The following is a 23638-nucleotide window of genomic DNA, read 5'->3' on the forward strand; positions in this document are numbered from 1 at the left end:
GTTAACCACTTACTGGCGGGGACCCTGGACAGTGGGGCGACAGATCTCCCCCTGGACGGTACTGATTCAAGGTGGGAGAGAGGGGCCGGGAGATGGTAGTCAATGTCCGGCGACTGAAACCATGGAGGGCGACCCCAGCGAGGGAGAACCCCAGTCTCTACAACAGAGTCCGTAGATAACAATATAGTGCTTAATATACCATTATTATTGCACGCCCGGGGGGATGGGTGTGGGGGTAGTGGCCCAGCCTGCCAACGTGTTACCTCCCCTGCCTAAGCAATGTAGGCCAGGACAGGTGCTCTGCACTGGCCTAGGCCTGACCAAGCCTATGGTAAGTACAAATTTCCTTGCTTCTTACGCTAAGAACTCAGGTTCATTGTTTACTATTATTAATCAAATACGTTGCCAGATGTTACAATACTATTTTTTGTGTGCACATAGGAACTCTGGCTCATTGCTTACTATTATGAAACAAATACGTTGCCAGATATTACAATGATGTTTGTGTGCACAAAACAAAATTTTCATTATTAGCTTGATAAATATTCCCTTTTTTAGCTGTGCTTTTATCACGCTGCGACGGTGTATTGCCAGTCTGTCATGTGCTCTGCTGCCTGCTGATTAATTAATGTCAGTGCACTGCCACTCTATTATCTACACTGATAATATTCCTTTTGACCATTATGAGTGTATGCCAGTCTATAATCTGTTGCCTGCTTCTTTACCTCACTCAGTGTACTCCCAGCCTTTCATGTCCACTGTATTCTGATTTTTCAGCTGCTGCCTGTATTGGCAGCTTTTTATGTCGACTGTAGCAATGCTTATGTCATTGAGTCGGCGTACTGGCAGTCTATAATCTAAACTGTAGCCTGCTTCTCCACTTAGCTGTGCGTACTGCTGCTCTTTAATTTGCACTGCTTTCTGCTTATTTCTTCAATGCATTTCCATTGTTTCCATTGCTCACGTCACGCTATTTACTCATACGGAGTACTGCTATACTCAGAGCTGTGCCATCATCGGGGATTGCTGTGCACGTCGACTGTGTGTGTGTGTGCGCGAGTCGATGTGTGTGTGTTTGAGTCCATATGTGTGCGCGTGTAGGTCCATGCGTGTGTTTAAGTCCATGTGTGTGTCTGTCTTTTACGATTGGACAACGCCCGATGTGTGTGTGTACGTCCAAGTGTCTGTGTGTCAGTCCAAGTGTGCGTGTCAGTCCATTTGTGTGTGTACCAGTCGCTGTGTGTGTTAGTCCATGTGTGTGTGTTAGTCCATGTGTGTGTGTCAGTCCATATGTGTATTTGTTAGTCCACGTGTGTGTAAGTCCATACATGTGTGTGTGTCACTCGATGTGTGTGTGTAAGTCAATGCGTGTGTGTGAGTCCATGTGTGTCTTAATCCATGTGTGTGTATCTAAAGAACATGTCTGTGTGACACAGTCCATATGTGTATGTGTGTAGGGAAATGTGTGTGTCAGTCTACGTATGTGTGTGTAAGTCCATGTGTGTGTGTCTTAGTCGATATGTGTGTGTGTAAGTACATGTGTGTTTACGTCAATCTGTCTGTGAGTCCATATATGTGTGTATAACTCCATGTGTGTGTATCTAAAGTGGATGTCTATGCGTGTGTGAGTCCATGTGTGTGTGTGTGCAAGTCCATGTGTTTGTGTGTGCGAGTCGATATGTCTGTGTGTGTCAGTCCATGGGCGTGTGTGTTAGTCGCTTTGTGTCCGTGGCTCCATGTGAGTCCGTGTAAGTCCATTTCTTTGCGTGTCTGTAGGTCCATGTGTGCGTGTGAGTGAATGTGTGTGCTTTATTGACCTGGTAAAGGCCTATGATACCATCAGTAGGCCTGGCCTCTGGGTTGTTCTTCATACTTTCGGAGTCCCTCACCCTTTGCTCACGATCCTTAAGGACCTTCATGAGGGTGAGCGGCCCCGCGTCAAACTACGTGGCCATCAGTCAGAGCCATTCCCTCTACACCTTGGGGTACGACAGGGATGTCCTCTGGCTCCCACATTATTTAACATGTATTTTGACCACGTAGTTTATGAAGACTTCAATGGCTGTACCGGAGGAATTACCATATGGTACATATACAATGGGAGGCTGATCGATGGCCGGGTACGGTCAAGGGATGGCTCCCTATTGATCAACCATGTAATGTATGCCGATGCTCTGGTGAATCCTCCTCACTCAGAGGAGGACTTGGAGGCACTGCTGCTGAACCTGGAGCTTGGCACTAAGAGGTGGGGCCTTACCATCAGCCCCATCGAATCTAAGCACCTGGCTGGGTATTTTGTACCATCGGACAATCCACCCCCACAACTCACAATTTCTGATGCGCCAGTTGTGGAGAGATTGGAGAGATTCCCATACCTGGCCAGTGTGCTCATGACCAGCTCCGGTTTAACACCAGAGGTCTCACTCCAAATCAGTTGAGCGCCATTATCCTTTCATTGGCTGCGTTATGCTGTGTGGAAGCTACTTGTTCTCTCGCTCTGCATGAAGCTGCAGGTCTTCTCGGCCAAGGTAATCCCCTACCTTCTGTACGCTTGCGAAACGTGCACCCACCTAATGGAACATCTTCGCCAGTTGGAAACATTTAGGCTGGCCTGCTAACGATCCACCCTGGGTTTAACCATATGTGTGTGGGCGTCTAAGTCGATGTGTTTCTATGTGTGTGGGTTGATGTCTATGTGTAAGTCCATGTGTGTGTCTGCCTTTTTCGCCTGACGCCGGGTACTTCCCGCTAGTAAATAAATAGATTGTCTACTGCCTATAGTGCTAGCATCTAGCGACTGTATATATTAGTAACTGCACGCATCGGGGTGGTGGGGGGGGAGATCACACAGTGAAGAATTAACGTCAGAGTTTAGTGTATATTTATAGAATTTTTAACGCGAAATATATTGTCCCCTCACTCCCACCGAAGGCGGGAGACTTGGCATGGGCCACCCCCCGCCACCAAAGGCGCGTGAGTTGGTACGGTCGTGTAGGCATCAGAAATAAAGAAATAAAATGTAAGCACGCAAAAATAGCACTAAATCGATCATTAAACTAATTTTAAGTTGACGGATGTGAAAAAGGAATAGCGCTCGCTGACCGCGGGGCTTACGGTGTGGTACCTGGCTATTTTCTTTTACGTAAACCCCACCGTTGGAGAGCCAAGCACCCGACCAAACACAAACCCCGCCACAATGTTTTACTTTGTAGTGGAGTATGAAGGTGTGTTGTGGAAACTGCGCGATTGCATGATCACACGGACAGTGTGGGTTATCTGGGGTCAGCCTGTGGAGAAGGCGAAAACAGTGTGGGTCGTGTTAGGACAGCCAGGTGCAAAGGCTGGGATGATGAGGTAACGGTTGGGCCAATTAAGTCAGAGGATCAGTAACGGCGGTGATTGGCTGTGGCTGTTGTCAAGGACGAAGAGGCGTCGAGATGTCTGGAGAAAGGCAGGTGTTTGAGGATACGAAGCGTGGGAAGGCACGCAGGCCAATTAATTAGGTGTAATGAGAGCGGGTATAAGAGCGGGAGTCAGAGTCAACAGGAGGAGGTTGTTGAATGGTGAAGAGCTTGGAGATGGGTTGAAGTTGAAGAGCTTAGGGGAGCTGGAGGGGGAAGTTGGAGTTGGGAGCTGGACGAGGAAGACGTGGAGTTGGAAACAGAGTAGAAACAGAGTTTAGAAACAGAGTTTGGAGGCAGAGTGGGAAACGGAGTTGGAACAGAGTGTGAAGCAAGACGAAGTAGTTAGCAGTGGAGTGAGCGTAGCGATAGCGAAGCTGAAGCAAGACGAAGTAGTTAGCAGTGGAGTGAGCGTAGCGTTAGCGAAGCTGAAGCAAGACGAAGTAGTTAGCAGTGGAGTGAGCATAGCAATAGCGAAGCTGAAGCAAGACGAAGTAGTTAGCAGTGGAGTGAGCGTAATGATAGCGAAGCTGAAGCAAGATGAAGTAGTTAGCAGTGGAGTGAGCATAGCGATAGCAAAGCTGAAGACGCTGTGTGCGGAGTGTGCAAAGTCGCTGTGTGCGAAGACGCTGTGTGCGGAGGAGCTGAGGAGAATAGCCAGCAGTGGAGAGAGCTTAGCAATAGCGGAGCTGAAGACGCTGTGTGCGGAGTTGCTGAACGGGGAGTCGCTGAGTGCGAAGCAAGTAAAGTGATAGTAGGGAGACAAAGGTGGTGAGCGAGACGAGCATAGCACGGTGAGTGAGCCGTGGTGACCGGGATACTGTGGAGTGTGGAGGACATGTTGAATGTTGTAAATAAAGCGGTGTTCGAAGAAAGACAGACGTTGTCCGCGTAAAGTCGAACACTACATTTGGTGTCAGAATGACTACGAACCAGGCCGACATGTGGAAGACGTCGGCCAAGAAAAGGAACGTGAATGCCGCATCGGGGCAAGCGGGTGCCGCTCCCCCGGCGGGCGGAACGAGCATTGCCGACAGGGCTAAGCCAGCCCGCTGCCATTCTCGCGCCGCCGGGAAACGTCGACGACGGAGCCGCACCTCCCGCGGTGCTGCAGGCGGGGCAGCAGGACGCACATTACGCCGCTGCTTCGCCGCCATCGAGAGGGAGAGCGCCGGAGCTGGAGGAGAGAGGATGCCGCCGCCGCTAATGTGGGTGCCGGGGCGGGAAAAATGTACGCATCGTGCGCGCGCGACCGCCATCGTGGCGGCCGGTCGGGATGCAGTTCCCGCCGAAACGCCATACCGCCATTCTCAACGCCTGTGGAGGAAGATGTTCAGCCGTCTTGGTGGCATCTGGTCGCAAGAGGATACCGTGCTTCGAGTTCCTCACAGCCTGTCAGGCGAGTCATGACACAACGCACCCGGCCCTAAACACACACCTCACCCATCTTGCTTACGCTGGGTTGTTGTTGTTGTTGTCTTTGCGTGTGGGTTTTTGTTGACCGCTAGGCTGCTGAATGGGGTTTCTGTGTGAATGTAGGATGAACGGAATGTCTGTGCTCGTGTGTGTGGTTACGGCATCGGGAGTATTATCTGATGGGGATGTTAATGATTAATTCGTGCGTGTCGAGCGCCATTGTTATTGTATATACTGTATGATGCTTCGCTCGTGATTGTTCATGTGTGACTGTCAGAAACTTTGATCGTTGTCGATGTGTGACTGGGAGAAATTTTTATCATTATCGTTGCCAAGATATAGACTGTTTCGGACTGTATATGCTGCGTCTACTGCATTACCTAATTTGCTGCGTGTACTGCATTACCTCATTTGGTGATTCATGGGATTGTGTACAGTTGTTTGCTCTCAACTCGGTTGGTACAGCTGTGTGCTGCAATGTGGGTATCTGACGTGATGGGCACTGATGCGGGATGTGAAGTGTATTGTGGTGACTGTTGGGTATTTGAGATCGTCGCAAATTGTGCGTGCTTGTTCGCCATTGGAGATGGTGACATGCTGTCATTGATTGGTATTGTACTGGCTGCCAAATCTCTTGGGGCGCAGATCCTGACCAGGATGGCACAGTAAGTGTTGAGTATCTAAAACAAGATGTGGTCCCATCATGCTGTTAATGATGGTTTGACCTGATGGCCCGGAGGTTGAGGCCCTCCCTGGTGCGTCTGAAGCTATATGAGGGATCTATAGGCTCGCCCTGGCGGCCCGGAGTTCGAGACACTCCGAGGTGCGTTGAAACAGTGGGCTGGAGATGTATCCCTCAGTTGTCAGGGTGCATGTTGTGCAGTGAGGTAATGATGTGTCTTCTCAACTCGGTTGGGGCAGTTGATTGCGGCAACGCGAGTCTTGGAGAACACTGATTTAAAACTCCCCCACTATGGCCGATTCGTGCGACGAACGCCGGCGATGCACAGAGGCGTCGGATGGTGTGACATGTGCTGTCTGTCATAATTCCCAGAGGAGTAGACTGGGATGGGAGTGCGGGGAGAACTGCGGAGATATGCGGATGCGCGGGGATTGCGCAATTGCCGTCCAAGCATGCGGTCGCCATTGTGTGTGTGCATGGGTATTTGTGTGATTATGGGTTGATTGTAAAATGTGTATTTTGGTTCCTTCCGCCGGGCGGTATTTATAATCTCCACTCCCTGGCCGGGTGACTGTTGTGTCCGACGAGCCGAAGCGAGTGTTCATTGAGTGATGCCTCAGGAGGGTTGGTTTCTCTCGTCACAGGATTCCTGCACCTGCCGCCCTTGGAGTCACCGGTTGTGCTGGCTGGATGTGGACTTGAAGGGGGGAGTGGAGCGTGTGCCCTGGGGACTCGGCCACACGAACTCGTTGAGGACTGGCCGCTGGAACTTGAACTTTCTATTGACTTTTGCGCCTCGTACGGCTGTTGTACATATGTTCTGTGATGCGTTGGTGTTGTTGTTATTATGTGGTTGTGCATTGTCATGTCCGAGGTACTCCACTTCCCAGAATTCGAGGTATCGCCGTAGCTGGTACGGCTAGATTTTTTTTTTATCACGGGGGGGGGGGGGTGATGTAGTGGAGTATGAGGGTGTGTTGTGGAAACTGCGCGATTGCATGATCACACGGACAGTGTGGGTTATCTGGGGTCAGCCTGTAGAGAAGGCGAAAACAGTGTGGGTCGTGTTAGGACAGCCAGGTGCAAAGGCTGGGATGATGAGGTAACGGTTGGGCCAATTAAGCCAGAGGATTAGCAACGGCGGTGATTGGCTGTGGCAGTTGTCAAGGGCGAGGAGGCATCGAGATGTCTGGAGAAAGGCAGGTGTTTGAGGACGTGAAGCATGGGGAGGCACGCAGGCCAATTAATTAGGTGTAATGAGAGCGGGTATAAGAGCGGGAGTCGGAGTCAACAGGAGGAGGTTGTTGAATGGTGAAGAGCTTGGAGATGGGTTCAACTTGAAGAGCTTAGGGGAGCTGGAGTGGGAGGTTGGAGTTGGGAGCTGGACGAGGAAGACGTAGAGTTTGGAAACAGCGTTTGGAAACAGAGTTTGGAGACAGAGTGGGAAACGGAGTTGGAAAAGAGTGTGAAGCAAGACGAAGTGGTTAGCAGTGGAGTGAGCGTAGCGAAAGCGAAGCTGAAGCAAGACGAAGTAGTTAGCAGTGGAGTGAGCGTAGCGATAGCAAAGCTGAAGCAAGACGAAGTAGTTAGCAGTGGAGTGAGCGTAGCGATAGCGGAGCTGAAGAAGCTGTGTGCGGAGTGTGCGAAGTCGCTGTGTGCGGAGTAGCTGAGAATAGCCAGCAGTGGAGAGAGCGTAGCGATAGCAGAGCTGAAAACACTGTGTGCGGAGTTGCTGAACGGGGAGTCGCTGAGTGCGAAGCAAGTGAAGTGATAGTGGGGAGACAAAGGTGGTGAGCGAGACGAGCGGAGCACGGTGAGCGAGCCGTGGTGACCGGGATACTGTGGAGTGTGGAGGACATGTTGAATGTTGTAAATAAAGCGGTGTTCGAAGAAAGACAGAAGTTGTCTGCGTAAAGTCGAACACTACACTTTTTAGATTTGAAGTTTTCGTGACTGCAGGGATCCATACTCTTTGGTTCTTTCGGTAAAGTCACGTAGGTATTAAATAAATCACTATGTTTCGGGCGCAACACAAGCGTCCGTCATCAGGTGGGACAACCACAGCAAGATTGTCCATATATTTATATATAGATAGGCGATTAGGTTCTGCGACCGCAGGAAAACACTCTTTAAAGTCCAACTACGCATTCTATTGCTTCAGTAAACTTGAGAAATACGTACAGTACTGTACGAACAAAAATACCTTCAATGTTAAGAGTGATCAAAACAACTTAAAAGTCCAGATAACGTTGACAGTGACAATGATGGCGATGTTAGGGGATGGGGGTAGTTGGACTCACACCCATGTGCTATACTACCGATGCCGCACTCTCTCCACGCACAGGACGATCGAGCAATTCAACTTTTTTTTCTCCAAAGACAACCATTACCTTGCCCTTTTCACATCACGCTCACCTTCATCACCAGCTCGACGTTCAGGGGCCATGATTAAGGGCAACAGTTAGTGACATTGTACAGTAATTACATTTCACTTTCACGAGGTATAATATTCCAGCACTTAGGCTTTGACGACTGCCACACAATACTGAATGACGCGGCCAAGCACTGTACACCCACTTGATGCGGCACTGGTGGCGGATTCTGGATCACGGCTGGAGATTTGAAATCATGGGCAGTGGAAAACCAAACCGTGCTTATGCGAAACTATATCGTAGTTGGCAAACAGTATACATAATATCCTGCATGGATACTCGAAACCGGGGTTGGCAGAACCGCGGATGGCGAGGGGTTGCTGTGCACGACAGGAAGAAAAAATGGGTGTGGCTGAACCTCACTGCCTCCTCCCTGGAGGATGGGGACACTGCATGAACTGGGACCCGCGATGGGCCACTTGGGAGACAAGATGGAGACAAGACGCCGCATGTGTTCTGCTGCAACAACATCATGAGCAGTGCAGTTACAACACATACAGGGATTTCGATTTAAAGCTTTCGTGACTGCAAGGATTAATCTTCTTTGGGTAAGGTCACGTAGAATGAGAATAAAATAATAAAATAACACAATAAAATTCTCACGAAGTTTCGGCCACAACGCAAGCGGCCGTCTTCAGGTGAAAGGTACAGACCTGTCGGGACGACAGAGCGTCGGGACGACAGAGCATTGAAGCTCTGTCGTCCCGACACGTCTGTACCTTTCACCTGAAGACGGCCGCTTGCGTTATGGCCGAAACGTCGTGAGAATTTTATTGTTATTTTATTATTTTATTCTCATTCTACGTGACCTTACCGAAAGAACCAAAGAAGACATACAGGGATCTCAGTCCAACGCGATTGGTTGAGCCACAGTGGGGGTGTGGTCGGCGAACTGTACCTCAATAAATGTGGTGCGAAACCGTCAAACCTCGATAGCTAAATTGATGAGTTGGAAGGGTTTTCTTCTTCTGCTTTCGTATAGCAGATGTAGATGCAGAACACCAACTACAATTTCACATTCAGGTGGTCAAGTCAGGAGCAGCAGAGTATATCGCTGTGATGCCTCGTTCGTATTTGGGGCCGTCCATAAATGATGTCACGCACCTAGGGGGGGAGGGGGGTCAGACATTTGTGACGATGTGTGACGAGTGGGGGAATGGGGTTTGAGAAATCTGACGTCACATCAAAATGCACAACTTTAAATTAATATAAACAACACGTTCTACTTATATTCTTAGCTCTTTCGGTAAAGTCACGTTGAAGGGAAAACAATAAAATAATAAAATATATATAAAACAATAACAATTCTCACGACGTTTCGACCATAACACAAACGGTCGTCATCAGGTGTGTCGGTTTGCATTAATTTATTTATTTTAAAACGGTGTATTTATTTACATATAAAAAAACGTCAGCGCCACGCGCAGCGATCATTCTTATAATTCAGTCGGCTCACATGACATTGACTTTTCCAAGACAGAGGTTCTTTGTAAGCCATCTGGCTACCATGAGAGATTCGTTCATGAGGCTATCCACATATAGAGCACAGAGACAATTTCAACCGAGAAGATGGATTCTGGCTTAGCAATCATTGGAAAGATTTGATAAACCATTTCAGGTCTTAATTGATTGTTCACGCTTACAGTGGCTTTCAGACAGCATACATTAAATGTTTCGTCTCCCCCCTCCTCTTTTCAGAACATAGATGGACTAGTCCTTGTAAATAAACTGCCAAATCGCTGCGCGTGGCGCCGTCGGTTTTTTTATATATATATATAAATAAATACGCCGTTTGCAAATAAATACATTAATGCGAACCGACACACCTGATGACAACCGTTTGTGTTATGGTCGAAACGTCGTGAGAATATTTATTGTTTTATATATATTGTATTATTTTATTGTTTTCCCTTCAACATGACTTTACCGAAAGAGCTAAGAATATGAATTACTGCAGTCACGAAAGCTTTAAATCACGTTCTACTTAATTAAATACAATTGTTATAACAACACTAATCTTGATAAATTTTCATGACTAACTTTTTGATTATTTAAATTTATTAAGGTCACCTTTAATTTTTAGTCTAGATTATATTATAATGTCAAACATAAGAACCGGAAGTCAAACTACGTCACCCTTTTATACTCTTTTAAGTGCACAACTTTATCTATCTGTGATGAACGCTGCACTTTCCGTCGTTTTCATGCAGGGGGCGCTGCAAACCTCCATGCCCCCTGCATGAACGACGGAGGCTGTTGTATATGTGGGTTATGAAAATAATGAAAATTAAATGAAATGTGAAAGTTACATAATTTATCCGAAATTATGTTAATTTGTGTAATTGTGCTTATAAATTATGCTAATTCGAGAGATAATCGTATTAATTTGTGCGAGTGGGTGCTTATGTTAATGACAGCCTTTTTGATAATCAGGCCCCGCCTCGTTGACGAGGGTCGGTTATCAATCAGGATAATGCAATTACTCGTATGCAGTTATGCAGGTGCTGTGAGCATGTCAGATTAAACTCGGCTTCACTGTTTAACTTCGTATTATCGATCAGTGTGATGCAATTATTCTCGCTTTAACATTTATTGAGTATGGATTAGTGTGTTTATGTAAGGTCACCAAGTTCAGATCTCAACGCAGAATCAGTTCTTATGCATAATTCAGGAAAGAAACACAACACTTCTGCATTAACCAATTTTATTTCTAACTAAACTTTAACTCTTAAAGATGCAACTCTCGGCTCGGAATTCCAACACAGTATCAACACAGTATCATCACGACTGCGATTTTTCACTTTGATAACAGCACATTGATTAATTCCCCTCGTAAAGCGAGCAGTTGGGGAGAGAGAGTCGTTAAAACATCTTAACACAACAAAAACATTAATACTCTATTATGAAAGATTATACTGGAATTTGCACACACAGTACCGCGTTCATTCATAGATCCATAAGCAACCCTTATCACGTTGTTACCACATTGGGTCACGGAACAGTTGAGTATTCTGTAGAGTACGCGAGTACGTCCGGCGATCAGTAACGAAAGGTACTTAAAGATTATATGACAATATTCATACGAAAAGGCGATCAAAACCGTTATTATTCCCAAAGGCACAAATATGCATTCATAGATTCATCAGCGATATTGTATAATTAAGAGATGGCTTGGAGTAAGTTGTGCGGTGGGACGTGCTTTTCATGGGAGATTAATTCATTCGTGTACAAGATTGTATGATAAGGAAGCCGGATTAACACGATTTCTCCCTGTGAGCGTAGCTCCGTGGTGAAGGTGTCAAGAATTAATTTGTATTGATGAATCTATGGGTAATTTATGTGATTAGAAGTACAATCACAAAACAAAAAAATTAAGAAGGAAAATTATTAATATACTTACGAACGACGGAGTGTTCACTCGGTCTCCCGCGATGCCTTCACGGTCACTGATGGTTTACGGACTTGACTATTGGCTTTTGGTTAAGAACCCGTGTATGTTTGAGGGACATAAATTGTGCTGAATAGTCAGTGTTCGGAGTTGACTCTTTGTGTCAAACAGACGCCTGGTTTGTGTGTGGTGGGGGGCAGTGCGCGTCATACATATCAGTCGATTTTCTGTCACCGTGGTTGATTCGGTTCGGTTGACGTAGGTTAACATAGGTTGACCAGTTGACACGTTATTGTAGTTGTGATGGCCCGTCGGTAGATAGCGTACACAGCTCGCTCGTAGCGTGCGCGGTGGTCGATCTTCTGCAGGGATGAGTTGAGCTGGTAAGCTGGTCTTGTCCAATGGTTGATGAGTTGTGTCGCGAGGTGGCGCGCTGTGGCGCTAGTGGCGCACAGTGGCGCGAAGTGGCGCACAGTGGCGCGAAGTGGCGCGCGCAGTGGTGCGAAGTGGCGCGCACACTGGCGCGAAGTGGCGCGCACTCTGGGTGTTCAATGCTGTAGTGTCCTATTTTATGCCAAAATCACTCCTCTTGGCTCCTCCCCACAAGACGGAGCTTCTTTTGATTTAGCTGTGTGTCGTGGTCTGAAGTGTGTGTCCGTATGTGCGTCCGTCCGTATGTGTGTCCTTGTGTGCATCATTTACGGCATGGTTCTGTTGCCTCCTCTTTCCATAAACCATCAAAAAAACATGTTACAAATGGTCTCAAGGGCGTTTCTCTGTCTGTTGCACAATCTGGAGGGAGGGCGAGATTCCCTCCTGTGTGACCTTCCCCGACGCATAAAGGAATGGTTAAGGTTTTTAAAGTTAACATTTTATTCATCACAGTTTATTCCATCATAGTCTTACAGTTATCGTTCTGTATGTGATTCGAGGTCTGTTGTGTTAGTTTTCCATCGTGGTGTTTGATTTTATTTCAAGGGAAGATGCTCCCTTGAGCGTATGCATATTCTTATCATGTGCTACAGGAAGACAAAGGCGGCTGGGAGACTCTCCTTTTCCCTAGTTCTCGGTTTAACATCGCTCAAGTATCATGTAGTTTATGTTCGACAAGGCCGTGAATCACCCCGTCATCCTGGCCCTTCGTCAGTCCCTTTATTAACTTCGTCTTCTCGTGCTATCATTATATCATTTTATTTCCGATATCCTAGGTTAAGAGGTAGGCCTCTTGATCCTGGGAATTCGTATTCCTTGGTGTCTGCAAGGTTATATAAGCGGAATATAGTTTACGGTGAATAGCGTTAACACTAATGTTATGTATGAAACCATGTATTGTGATTTCTTTAACTTAAAATTTGCTCGCCTGGGGTCCTGCTGACACACGCCGTGCATTCCAAGGCCTTTCTCCCCTCGCCCCCTCCTCTCTGCTTGCACGTGTCGTGTGTTATCCGTCTAGCTGCAGTAGGGAAGTGCTATCTACGGATTCCCAGCCTTCTCGTGAGCGCAGGTGGCTGCAATAATTTATTGGCTCTGGTTTCTGTCCGCTCTGATGCGCTGCGGGAAGACAAAGGCGTCTCTCCTTCTCTCCGTTGCCCTTGGTTTACCGTCACTCAAATATTATTTGCTTTATGTTCAACAAGGTCGCAATTCGCACTCCTTTGGTGTCTGTGGGGTCGGGTAACGGGCAAGGGCATCGTCATTTTAAGGTGAATAGTGTTAGTGTCAATGTTCTGTGTGACCATGTCTTGTAATCTCCAAAACTTAATTTGTTTGCTGAGGTCTGCTAACTGCCTTCGTTAGCAAGAAATCCCCCCCCCCTCTCTGCTTGCACGTGTGGTGTGTTATCCGTCTAGCTGCGGTGGAGGAGTGTTATCTACGGATTCCCAGCCTTCTCGTGAGCGCAGGTGGCTGTAATAATTGCTTGGCGTCTGTCCGCTCTCTCGTGCTGTGGGAAGACAAAGGCGGCCGGGAGGCTCGTCTCTCTCTCTCTAACCTTTGAGTTAACACTGCATTATTATTTGCTTATGTCCTGAGGTTAGAGTATTCGTTTTGACTTAGGAAAAATTCTGATTGCCATATGCTTCGGTCCGGTTGTGCAGAAAGTATTAAGATGAATTAACATTCACTATTGAATTAATAAATTGCAATGGTTCATTGTTGTAGCTCGTAGCCTGGTCTCCAATTGGAGCGAGCGTGAGGATCGATAATTTTAACCTACTCCTGTTGTTGAATTTCGAACTTTAACGTTACTTTAATAGCAACGCAAACTCTCGGCGACCCTGGGCTCTTCCTTTACGTCAATCTTGCAGTTTGCTGTGCGCTGCGCTCGGTCTGTGACCTCTGACCCTGGGCGTTTTTGTGAACTGTCAAAATTATGTCAGTAGGTCATGGTAAATCGTACTTTGGCAACCTGGTGATTCTCCGATGGTCACTGACCCTTCTCCTGCCCGGTTTTTATCATTTATTTATATATTTTCCGGCCTTTTGGCGAGTTCTATCCGGGTTTGCTGTGCTTGTGTTTTTTCATTCATTATTTAAAAGGAAAATATCGGCAAATTTATTGTTGATATTAATTGTGGAAAAAGGGGCATATACAACAAGGCGCAGGGACAGACATTCGATTATGTTGGAATCGATCTGCAGACAGCGGTCTTCTCGCACGGCCAGCTCTATGTCGCCTTATCTCGATTCCGCAATCCCAAACAGGTGAAAGTCCGCATCGAACCGAACCCCCAGCAAGGCCATCTACTTAACGACGAGAGAAAATTTGCACAAAATGTCGTTTTCAATTACGTCTTCCAGATGTAAAATGATATAAGCTTTTAATGAATAAATGCAATTATATAATTCAAAACATAATACAATTCAAAGATGTTTCATTTTAAAACTTCAAAACGGAGCATCGGGTGCTTGTTTCTTTCCTGGCCGAAGGCTGTAAATGGTTGTGAGGGGCGCCTGTGTGAGAATAATACTTCGTCATGAAGAGGAAGTACAAATACAATTTTAATGCAGTCGTTGTAAAAAAATGCTTGACAGTTTCGAATAAGAATTTTTAAAACGTAAGTACTATTATTCCTATCATGAATCGACATAATTTTAAATCACACATATTTGTTAATTAAACATACATTTTTAATATCAGTATTACATTTTTATACCATATTATGTTACGATAACATTTGTAATAATATATAGAGAAAAGTTTTTGGGTACAAAGATATCAAACAGCCATTTTTGAGCATGGAGGGATAATTAATCATGGAGTACCTACTAAATGTACGTAATTCGGCAAGCATACAATAGCCAATGCGTCCTCCATGATTAATTATTCCTCCTTTACATTTTAGTTCTTTGTACTCAGAAAATGGCGCGATGCTTCTTTTCGCCATTGTCCTACTATGAACCATGAGTGACTGAATTTAACCTGTTAGGATCCTTTATTTAACTACGGAGTTCCCTTATAGAAATGAAAAAAATAAACCGCTCACAATTCAGTATATCGTTTGCACGATTTAGTATTTTATGCGCAAAAATAATCAATAGTGCACAAGAACTAATCATTCGCACAAATAAAATAAATTGCACATATCATTTAAATTGAGTTTTTTTACATGTTTCTATAAAGGTGCTCCGTACTAGCTAATTTTTTTATACTTTGTATCAGTTTCAGTTTGAGTTGAGTAATCATAGTAATCAAATAATCATAGAATAGCTTATCAAATGATTCATGAATTTAATGCTATATATATTAATATTCAGGCTGGTCATTACTTTATATTACACCAATAAAATCTCTTTTTTACGCGTACGTGCTGGCATATCCTACAAAGAGCAGAAAGGTTTGCCAAGAAGAACTAGTTCAAAAGTGGAATGAAATATTAAATAATTATGCAGATTTGCAAGTTAAAGTTCATCATTGGTTGCAATAATTAAAGGGGATTTCCACCGCAAGAAAAGGATCACTTATTGCGATTGGGCTCAACAAACATCATCTGTCGATAAAAAATACCCCCCAAAAATGTGCCTGTCGAAATACCTCAGAATTCTGTATCGCAGTCTGATGGACAAGTGACCGATGCTCAGGCTGATGATTCAGCGCCTAGTATTAGCAATTCAGCAACATAAAGAATTGCTACAGCCCAGCTGCATTTGCAGTCACAGATTGACATTCTGAATTCTGATCTGGTCGGCTTGTACGAACGCCAAAAACGTGGAATGCTTACACAGCAACAGAATGTGGAACTGACAGAGAAGAAGAAGAAAAACTGAATTGGAAAACCAGTTGAAGAAAAAAAAGGGTGATGAAAAAACACAGAAAGCAAGAGATGAGAAGAAAATAAAATTAAATGCTCTGTTTGAAGATAATCCAGACTTATGCACATCTCTGAATGTCAGAGCCAAGCCTGGTAGGCCGAAAATTGAGGAAGATCAGCCTTAACTATTATAAGCTATTGTGGATATTGCAATGCATGGATCGGCATCGCATGAAAGAAGGCAGAGCGATGTGTACAGAAGCATAAAAACATTAAATCAGCTGACTGAACAGTTGAAGATGGATGGCTTTACAATCAGCAGAAGTGGGTTCTACCTTCGTTTTTTGCCGAAACGCAGTTCATCTCTTGAAAGGCAGCGTCATGTGTCAACGGTCCCTGTGAAACTCATTAGAGCACAGAACGATCACCATGCCAAACATATCGACGGTTTGTTTTGTATGGTAACAATAAGGCACTTGAAAGAGTTGGCGTCCATGCTAGGACCGAACGATGTGTGCTTTGTGAGTCAAGACGACAAAGCTCGTGTTTCAATAGGGTTGACCGCTGCTAACAAGCAAAGTCCATTGCTGATGCACGTCGAGTACAGAGTCAGTCTGCCTGACCATGACTGGGTTGTGGCCACAGGACACAAGCTAATTCCTTCGGTCTATGCCGGAATCAAAATTCAGTCTAATGGTCTAGGAAACCGAGAAGCTGTTGGTTATTCTGGACCGACCTACATAGCAATCAGATCCGGAAAACACTCGTCATCAACAGCATTCAGCCATGGATTTGATTTCGAAAACGTGCTTACTCTCGAGGAGTTTGACGTCATTACAAGGAGTGGTATTGATCGATTGGTAAAACCAATTTTAGTGTCGACAGTTGATGGTGGCCTGGACGAGAACCCGAGATACCAAAAAGTGATTAAGGTTGCAGTCCACCACTTTCTTCAGCACGATTTCGACGCTTTATATCTGGCTACCAATGCTCCAGGAAGAAGCGTATTTAATAGAGTCTAGAGAAAAATGGCGCCACTCGGTAAGGAACTTACTAGATTGATACTACCACATGACCACTACGGTAGTCCTTTGAACGAAAGAGGTATTACCATCAACGCTGATTTAGAGAATAATTTTTAATTTGCAGGAAACACTCTAGCCGAAATTTGGTCACAGTTGATTGTCGATAATTTTCCGACAGTGGCTGAATATAACGAGCCAACAGAGTCTGAGCTCCAGGAACAAAACCTTTTGTCCAGAGATCAGAAATGGTACGATGTCCACGTACGAACAAGCCAATAATTGACTCAGATTGTAAAATGCACCGATAACAAGTGCTGTTTTAAACCAAGAAGCTCCTATGTTAGTGTAGTAACAGACACATTTCTTCCTCCTCCTTTACCAGTTGTTTAAACAAGCGAAGGTCTTAAAATTCCAGAACGGACAACAGACGGAGCATCTCATAAATTCCCATCTCTGTTTGCAGCACAAAGTTTGAAAGTGGATGACATCCTTCCTCGCTCTTCAAATCCGTATTGGTCGATTCCATATGACTTGTACTGTCCGTCAATACAATCTGTGCTTAGCGATAGGATTTGCAAGAAATGTCACACATACTTCGCGTCGTTCGTCATGCTGCACAGCCACTCTGTAACACACAAGCAGGAATCAATTATTATTCCGCCCAAACGCATCAGGCCACAGAGAGTCGCTGCCCATCGGCAACGTGAACTAATGTTTGTAATCATGAAAGAAGAAAATGGAGAGAGTGCAGATTGGATAGACGAAGCAGAGCTTGATCTGATTGGAATATCCATTCCACAGGATGAAGAGATCCATGCTCTCCCTATTTATTCCATGAAGTAGCATTTTGCTTCTCCATGGGAAAATGGAGAAGCATACATTTTGTAATTTTTTTGCATGATTGTTATTAAACATTTTGATTCTAATGATTCTACCAGGGCTTTTCATTCTGTGGAATGAAAATGTGATTGTTATAATTGTACTCTCCATTTTTCTTTGTTCCATTACAAAGTTTCAAGTATTTTTTTAATAGTTATAATTACTTTTAATATTTGATAATTATATAGTAAATTATATAATAAATTTCAGCTTTCCAACGCCTCCTTTTTAATACGTGTTTTCTCCTACAACCTCAGAGTGCAGCGCTACATTAAATACGCACTACAATGACAATAGTTTAAAGTGATTTGAAGCATGTTTTATTTTTAAAATGGAAATATGGTTTGGCGGGGAGGCAGAGCTTTGTGACGTCATATTTGAGGGGGTCTGACTTTTCGTGTCGCCGTGTGACGAGGGGGGGGGGTAAAAAAATCGGCCAAAATCGCGTGACGTCATTAATGGACGGCCCCTTTGTGGATCGGGCATTGCATCATATGTTGCATGTCTGTTCTGGATGACATAAGACGTACACTGGTGAGTTTTTTGCTTTTCCATTTGTGCATCAGGTATCCGCATCTGCCATGATTTGCGCGGATCTAGTTTAGGGTGGACCATGAGCTTCGTGGAAGAACAAAATCGGGAATCTGCGTTTGGTCTTTCACATGGTGTTTGTGAGTTTTTTTCAACTCCAAATCTCCAAGCTTAATAGGGGTTGAACTCGCATTTTCGAAGATTAAGCGCATGGGTCCAAAAGGGCTTGCATGACTTTAAGCGATGATAAGGGATGTTATTGAGGTCCTGATGAATGGTAAGGTGACTGTTTTCCTCAATTCGCAGAACTTCCGGAGGGTCCAGCATTGTGGCAGACGGGTGGGAGAGAGATGTGTGACAGTACGGGCAGCCAGGGATTTGGGATCGACTTAATCATTCCAGTGATACACCGCATGGCAGTGTTCAGTTGGACATCAACAAGTCGAGTGTGACTACTTCTAATCCATACTGGTGCGCACTACTCAGCTACAGAGTACACAAGGGCCATTGTTGATGTCTGCAGCACTGGTAATGATGGTCCTGAGCTTGTGTTTGCCAGTTACTGGACCAGGTTGACCCTTGTTTTGGTCTTTTGTCGGTTTAGAAGTTTAGTGTATGATCGAGTTTCATTCAAAGATAAGTTGGAGTGGGATCGCTTCGCACAGAAGGTCACATCCAGAGTGTGCCTGGTGTTTCTATTATCAAGATGAAATTCAGTGACTGTTGTTTGTGGGGATTTGGATTTAGCCTCCATTTCAATAAATATTTCCCCATGGTGTTTAGGTCTTGGTTCAGAATGCATTCAATGTCTTTGAAAGTATCTGTTTATATTTCCAGGGCAAAGTTATCTGAATAAACAGATTGAAGAACATCGGAGCCAATACTGAACCTTGTGGCATTCCATTGTTGAAGAACCGTGGTGAGCTGGATGTGTCACCCATATAGACACACAGACGCCTAATGCTCAACATCGGGCCACATCAGGCGTATTGTTTCGAGTCAAGGAATAGTCCTTGTGAGCTTCAACATCAAGCCTTTAAACCAGGATGTTGTTGGTCGATGACAAGTCCACAAAGGCTGTGCCAGTCTTGAATTTCTTCTGAAATCCAGCCTCGATGTGCATCGCAAGGGCCAAAACTTGTTCACAGCTTTGCTCTTCAGGCATCAATGAATAGACGACGCGGCTGATTCTCTGGAAGATGGTGTGTTCCAGGAGTTTCTAGGTCCTGCACAGGAGTAATATTGGCCTATAGCTTGCGAGGTCGTCAGTTAGCTTGCCTGCTTTGGGTATGGCAGTGACCATCACCTCTCACCATGCTTTTGGGATGAATTTGATTTTCATAGTTTTGGTGTAGAGTTTTGCCACCAATTGGAATCCCCTAAGGCTTTAGTGATGGAGGAATTCTGTAGGGGTACCATCTCTGCTAGCAGCCTTGCCTTCCGTAATTGCAGCCCAACCCTCCCTGGCTTTCTTTGTACTGAAGAAATTGAGGCCATTTTCCGGTTTAATTGGTGATGGATCTCTCACTTGATGTTTTTGATGAGCAGTCTTTTTGTGTTCACTAATTTGGAGGCTATAGAGTTGGGCAGGACTCTTACGGTCCGGTATTCTGTTGGATTAGTAGCACCCAGGCATCGTAGTATGGCCCAGACACGGTGGTTGGAGTGTGTGAAGTCCAGGCCTTCAACGCACTCAATCCACCGCTGGTGCCTGGCTGAGTCTAAAGACTTTAGCAGAGCCGTTGCAACCTGTGGGCTTCCCAACTGGTTGTACTGTCAAAGCAGGTCCTGGGTATCTTTTTCCAGCAGGGAGTGTATTTTTTCAGTAAGTCTCGGGGGATGCTCTTCTTGATGGCTGGAGTAAGGAGGCCAACACAACAGTGATAACATTCCAGTGTCGCGGGAATTTGACTCATGACTCTTTCTACAGTCTCCTAGTTGTGGTCCGAGTTAGCTTCGACCAGGTTCCACCTTGGTAATCGTTTTGATAGAATCACAAGGATTCTGATGCCAATGCGGTTGAGAATGGGCATATGTTGATTTTTAGGGAAGCTTGGGAGTATTTTTCGGGATGCGTGAAGTGTGTTCCCACTTTGATTTTAGTAAACGATGCTGAGGTCTGGGTTGGAGTCTTGTTACCAGCAAGCAAAGTGGATTATTTTCTGTTTGGGATCGAAAATCAGGTGCAGATCTTCGGTAGACATCCAGTCAGTGATGTATTCGCGATTGGCCTGATTTGTATGTATTTTAAACTTCTTCCGTATGTAGCCAACTCTGCTAATTGGAGGTTCAGGGGAAGGACAACTAACTAAACACAACAAATCCAACTGAACACTGCATAGCCCCACATAGCATGGTGGTTGTTAAAGTCAACAATGTATAACGCTGGGATTGGTGCACGTGGGAGCAATGGCTTTGTCCATTTCAATTAAGGGCTTTGTACACATTGGTGATGTGCAGCTACCCTATCTTGATGTTGGCTTCTTTTTTCAGTTGTTGGGAAGGTGTAGAACTTTGTGATGGTGTTTTTACGTATATGGCCAAGCCATATTTCAGATGGTATTGGATTGTCCTGAGGTATCTATGGATGTGGTAGCAACTGGCATTAAGGACAAATTGTTTTCTTAGAGCGTCATCAATGTTACGGGTTTTAATGATGTTCACGAGATACTCGCACTTCGCCTGGGATAGTCCCTCAATGTTCAGTTCGATAATCCTTGTCCAATGGACTATCTGGCAGCTTGTTTGGCCCTGAAAAGGACTGTTGGCGTGGCTTGCATTGTTGCTTTGAAGACCGGGAGATCGATGATCGATATTCAGTTGCTGTGTTGATGGCATTCGTCGTAATTTCTCGCTTTACATGAAAATTTTCTAAAAATTTAGATTTTTCTTGTTGTGGTTTTCACACCTGATGATGATTGCTTGTGTTTCAGTCGAAACGTCGTTAGAATTTAATGTTTTTATATTTTTATTATTTTATTGTTTCCCTTCTACGTGACTTTACCGAAAGAACCAAGAATATGAATGCCTGCAGTCACGAAAGCTTTAAATCAAAACACTTATAAAATGTTCGGCAATGCGGGACAGGCGCAGTCCCTGAGTCTATTCCTATTCAAGGGGTAATTCCTCCCAGGAAGGCATCACAAGCTGGACTATGCTAAAACATTATTTACAACATCTTTATAACTTTTAATACAAATACACTTGTTTGACAACACGTTATAATAATGGAAGAGTGTTTCTGTTACTCAACAGCTATACGTAGGTAAATATCAATATGCCTTTTTAAAAAGGAACGTTCAGCTGGAAACATTTTATTTAATTCTCATCAGCGGTCTCCAACTAGTTTCCATTACGTCGCTCTGTCCTATATGTTTATCGGCTACAAAGTAGGGCTATTCCCCGAAACGTCACCTATTAAATATATATTTTAAGGCCACAGTGGTGTTGGTGAATGTGTTGAGTTAAAAAGGTTAATTGCTCACATGTCATGTGGGACATGTTTGACAATCATCGGGGGCGTGTGGCGTGGAACAGGTTAACTTATATTTGAACAGGAAAAATTACATTGGTAAACGCGGAAACACGTAGCATGGTGGTGGGGACCACAAGGATTGGAGTTTGGGAAACCCTGCAACAGGACCTTGGATCAAGCAGGTACTGGTAAATGATGGAGCAGACACAACATCTGCCCACGAGGTGGCGATGATTACAATGAGTGAGAGACATGTGGTTTAGAGTGGGATGAATGCACCAATGGAAAGTTCCCAATGTAATATGGACACATTGCGGATGCAGAACCTGGATGGCCTTGACAGGTCTATGCAACTTTGGAGACGTGCAGGAAGGCATTTATAAATAGTGCAGCCATGCCACCGCCTACCTCCCACTGTCTAAGTCGAAGGTTGTTTGGCCAAATCCATTCGTTTGCAGCCTGAGCAGCTGCAATGGATGCAATCGCAGCCACCTTTCTCACTTCCTGCAAGGAAGTTAATGTGTGGCAGAAGGACGCCAGCCTGGAGTTTGTGCAGACCAATATATATGCTGATTCTCAATAGGGGGTGTAGGCTTCTGGCCACATGCCAATTAGAATAGGGAGAATTCCACATACGCATGTGGGGCCATTTGATACACTGTGAAAAGTCCTGGATTGTGGAAATTCCAGTCAGTTTTCTTTTCATTTACTACCAGGAATATTATGGACGAAATAGTACGATTCGAACTTTCGACCATTCAGTCTTTCTGCGAGTGCCCAGATTGATAGTGCCCACCATAGCGTACACCTCCTTCAGCAGCTGGGATGAAAAATTACTATCCTGGTTGGTCAGCAATGGTTTGGGAGGGGGGGCGTGTAAGGGGTGCGGGGTTCGAGGGGTTATCCATCACAAACCCATTTACAAACTCCTCTGCCGGTTGGCACTCAGACACAAGCGAAAAGAGTTGTGAGAGGATCAGGTGTGGCAGTCGCAGACTCCAAGATTCAGTAATTTACTAATTTAAAGAGTATATACACTGTACTCGACCAGAATATGTCGTTTGATCATCTACGTGCAAAATATAGACAGGTCCTGCAAATTTTAATGGCAGGACTCTACGACACATTCGACGCCTATTGAATCGCGACATAGGCAACACGCTGGCGTGTAGCATGGTATCGACAAGTCTCGATTATTGTAACTCACTATTATATGGGACGTCTGGCAAAAACATTACCATGCTGCAGTGTGTAAAAAAATTGGCGGGTGTCGTGTTTGGTACTGCAAGATCCGACCATGGTTGTGCAGTGCTCGCTGAGCTGCATTGACTTCCGGTCGCCGATCGAATACATCATGAGGTCGCACTCATTAAACAGAAATATCTTGCTACAAATGACCACAATATCTTGCTTATCTTATCCTGCAGAATTGAGATATGGGAAACGATTGTTCGGGGTCAATCATGATGTGGACATTTTTTTCAAACTGTCTGGCAGTGCAATGTACGACTTTGGCATTTCCACACTTGATCTCGAGTCTTGACTGAGTTTGGTCTCTTTGGGGAGAGGGATTAATTCAGTTTAACGTTTAAGTTGAAAATGCCAGTACTAATCACCAATCAGACCACGTGATGGCAGAAATTTGGAGAGGACGGTGAGGTTTGTCTCAATGGAGTCAATTTCAATGTAGAATTTGATGTCATATTTGTAATAGGAAACCAGGCTCTGTGGTTTAAGCCAGAAATTTCCCGACGAATCTGCTTCAGAAACACAGCATGGAAGCTCGCTAAGACAACTAATTTGCACTTACATTGGACGATTTACTCAAATTGTAAATGTTGTGGATTTAGTCTCCAGCACATATAGGATATTTGAAAGATGTTTTCATTTTAAATCACAGCCTCTTTTCAAACAATGACCTATTAAATCCCAAGCAATCTGGCTTCATAGAAAAATACATCATAGCCTCTGCATTTATTTTCACCTGTCTTGAATTTTGTCATCATTGTGCCATAAAATTCTGTGCTTGATGAAATCCTGCACCTCCTGTATGTGTAAAATCTAGATATCTCAAACTTTCACTTTTGAATTAATCTCTTTGCTGATGACCCAGCCCTCGTGGTCTCTGGCAAGTCAATTAATGATTTACAACTATAGCT

The sequence above is a fragment of the Petromyzon marinus genome, chromosome 75, assembly GCF_048934315.1.
Source record: "Petromyzon marinus isolate PM22_M1 ecotype Great Lakes invasive population chromosome 75, UKy_Petmar_22M1.pri1.0, whole genome shotgun sequence".
NCBI lineage: Eukaryota > Metazoa > Chordata > Hyperoartia > Petromyzontiformes > Petromyzontidae > Petromyzon > Petromyzon marinus.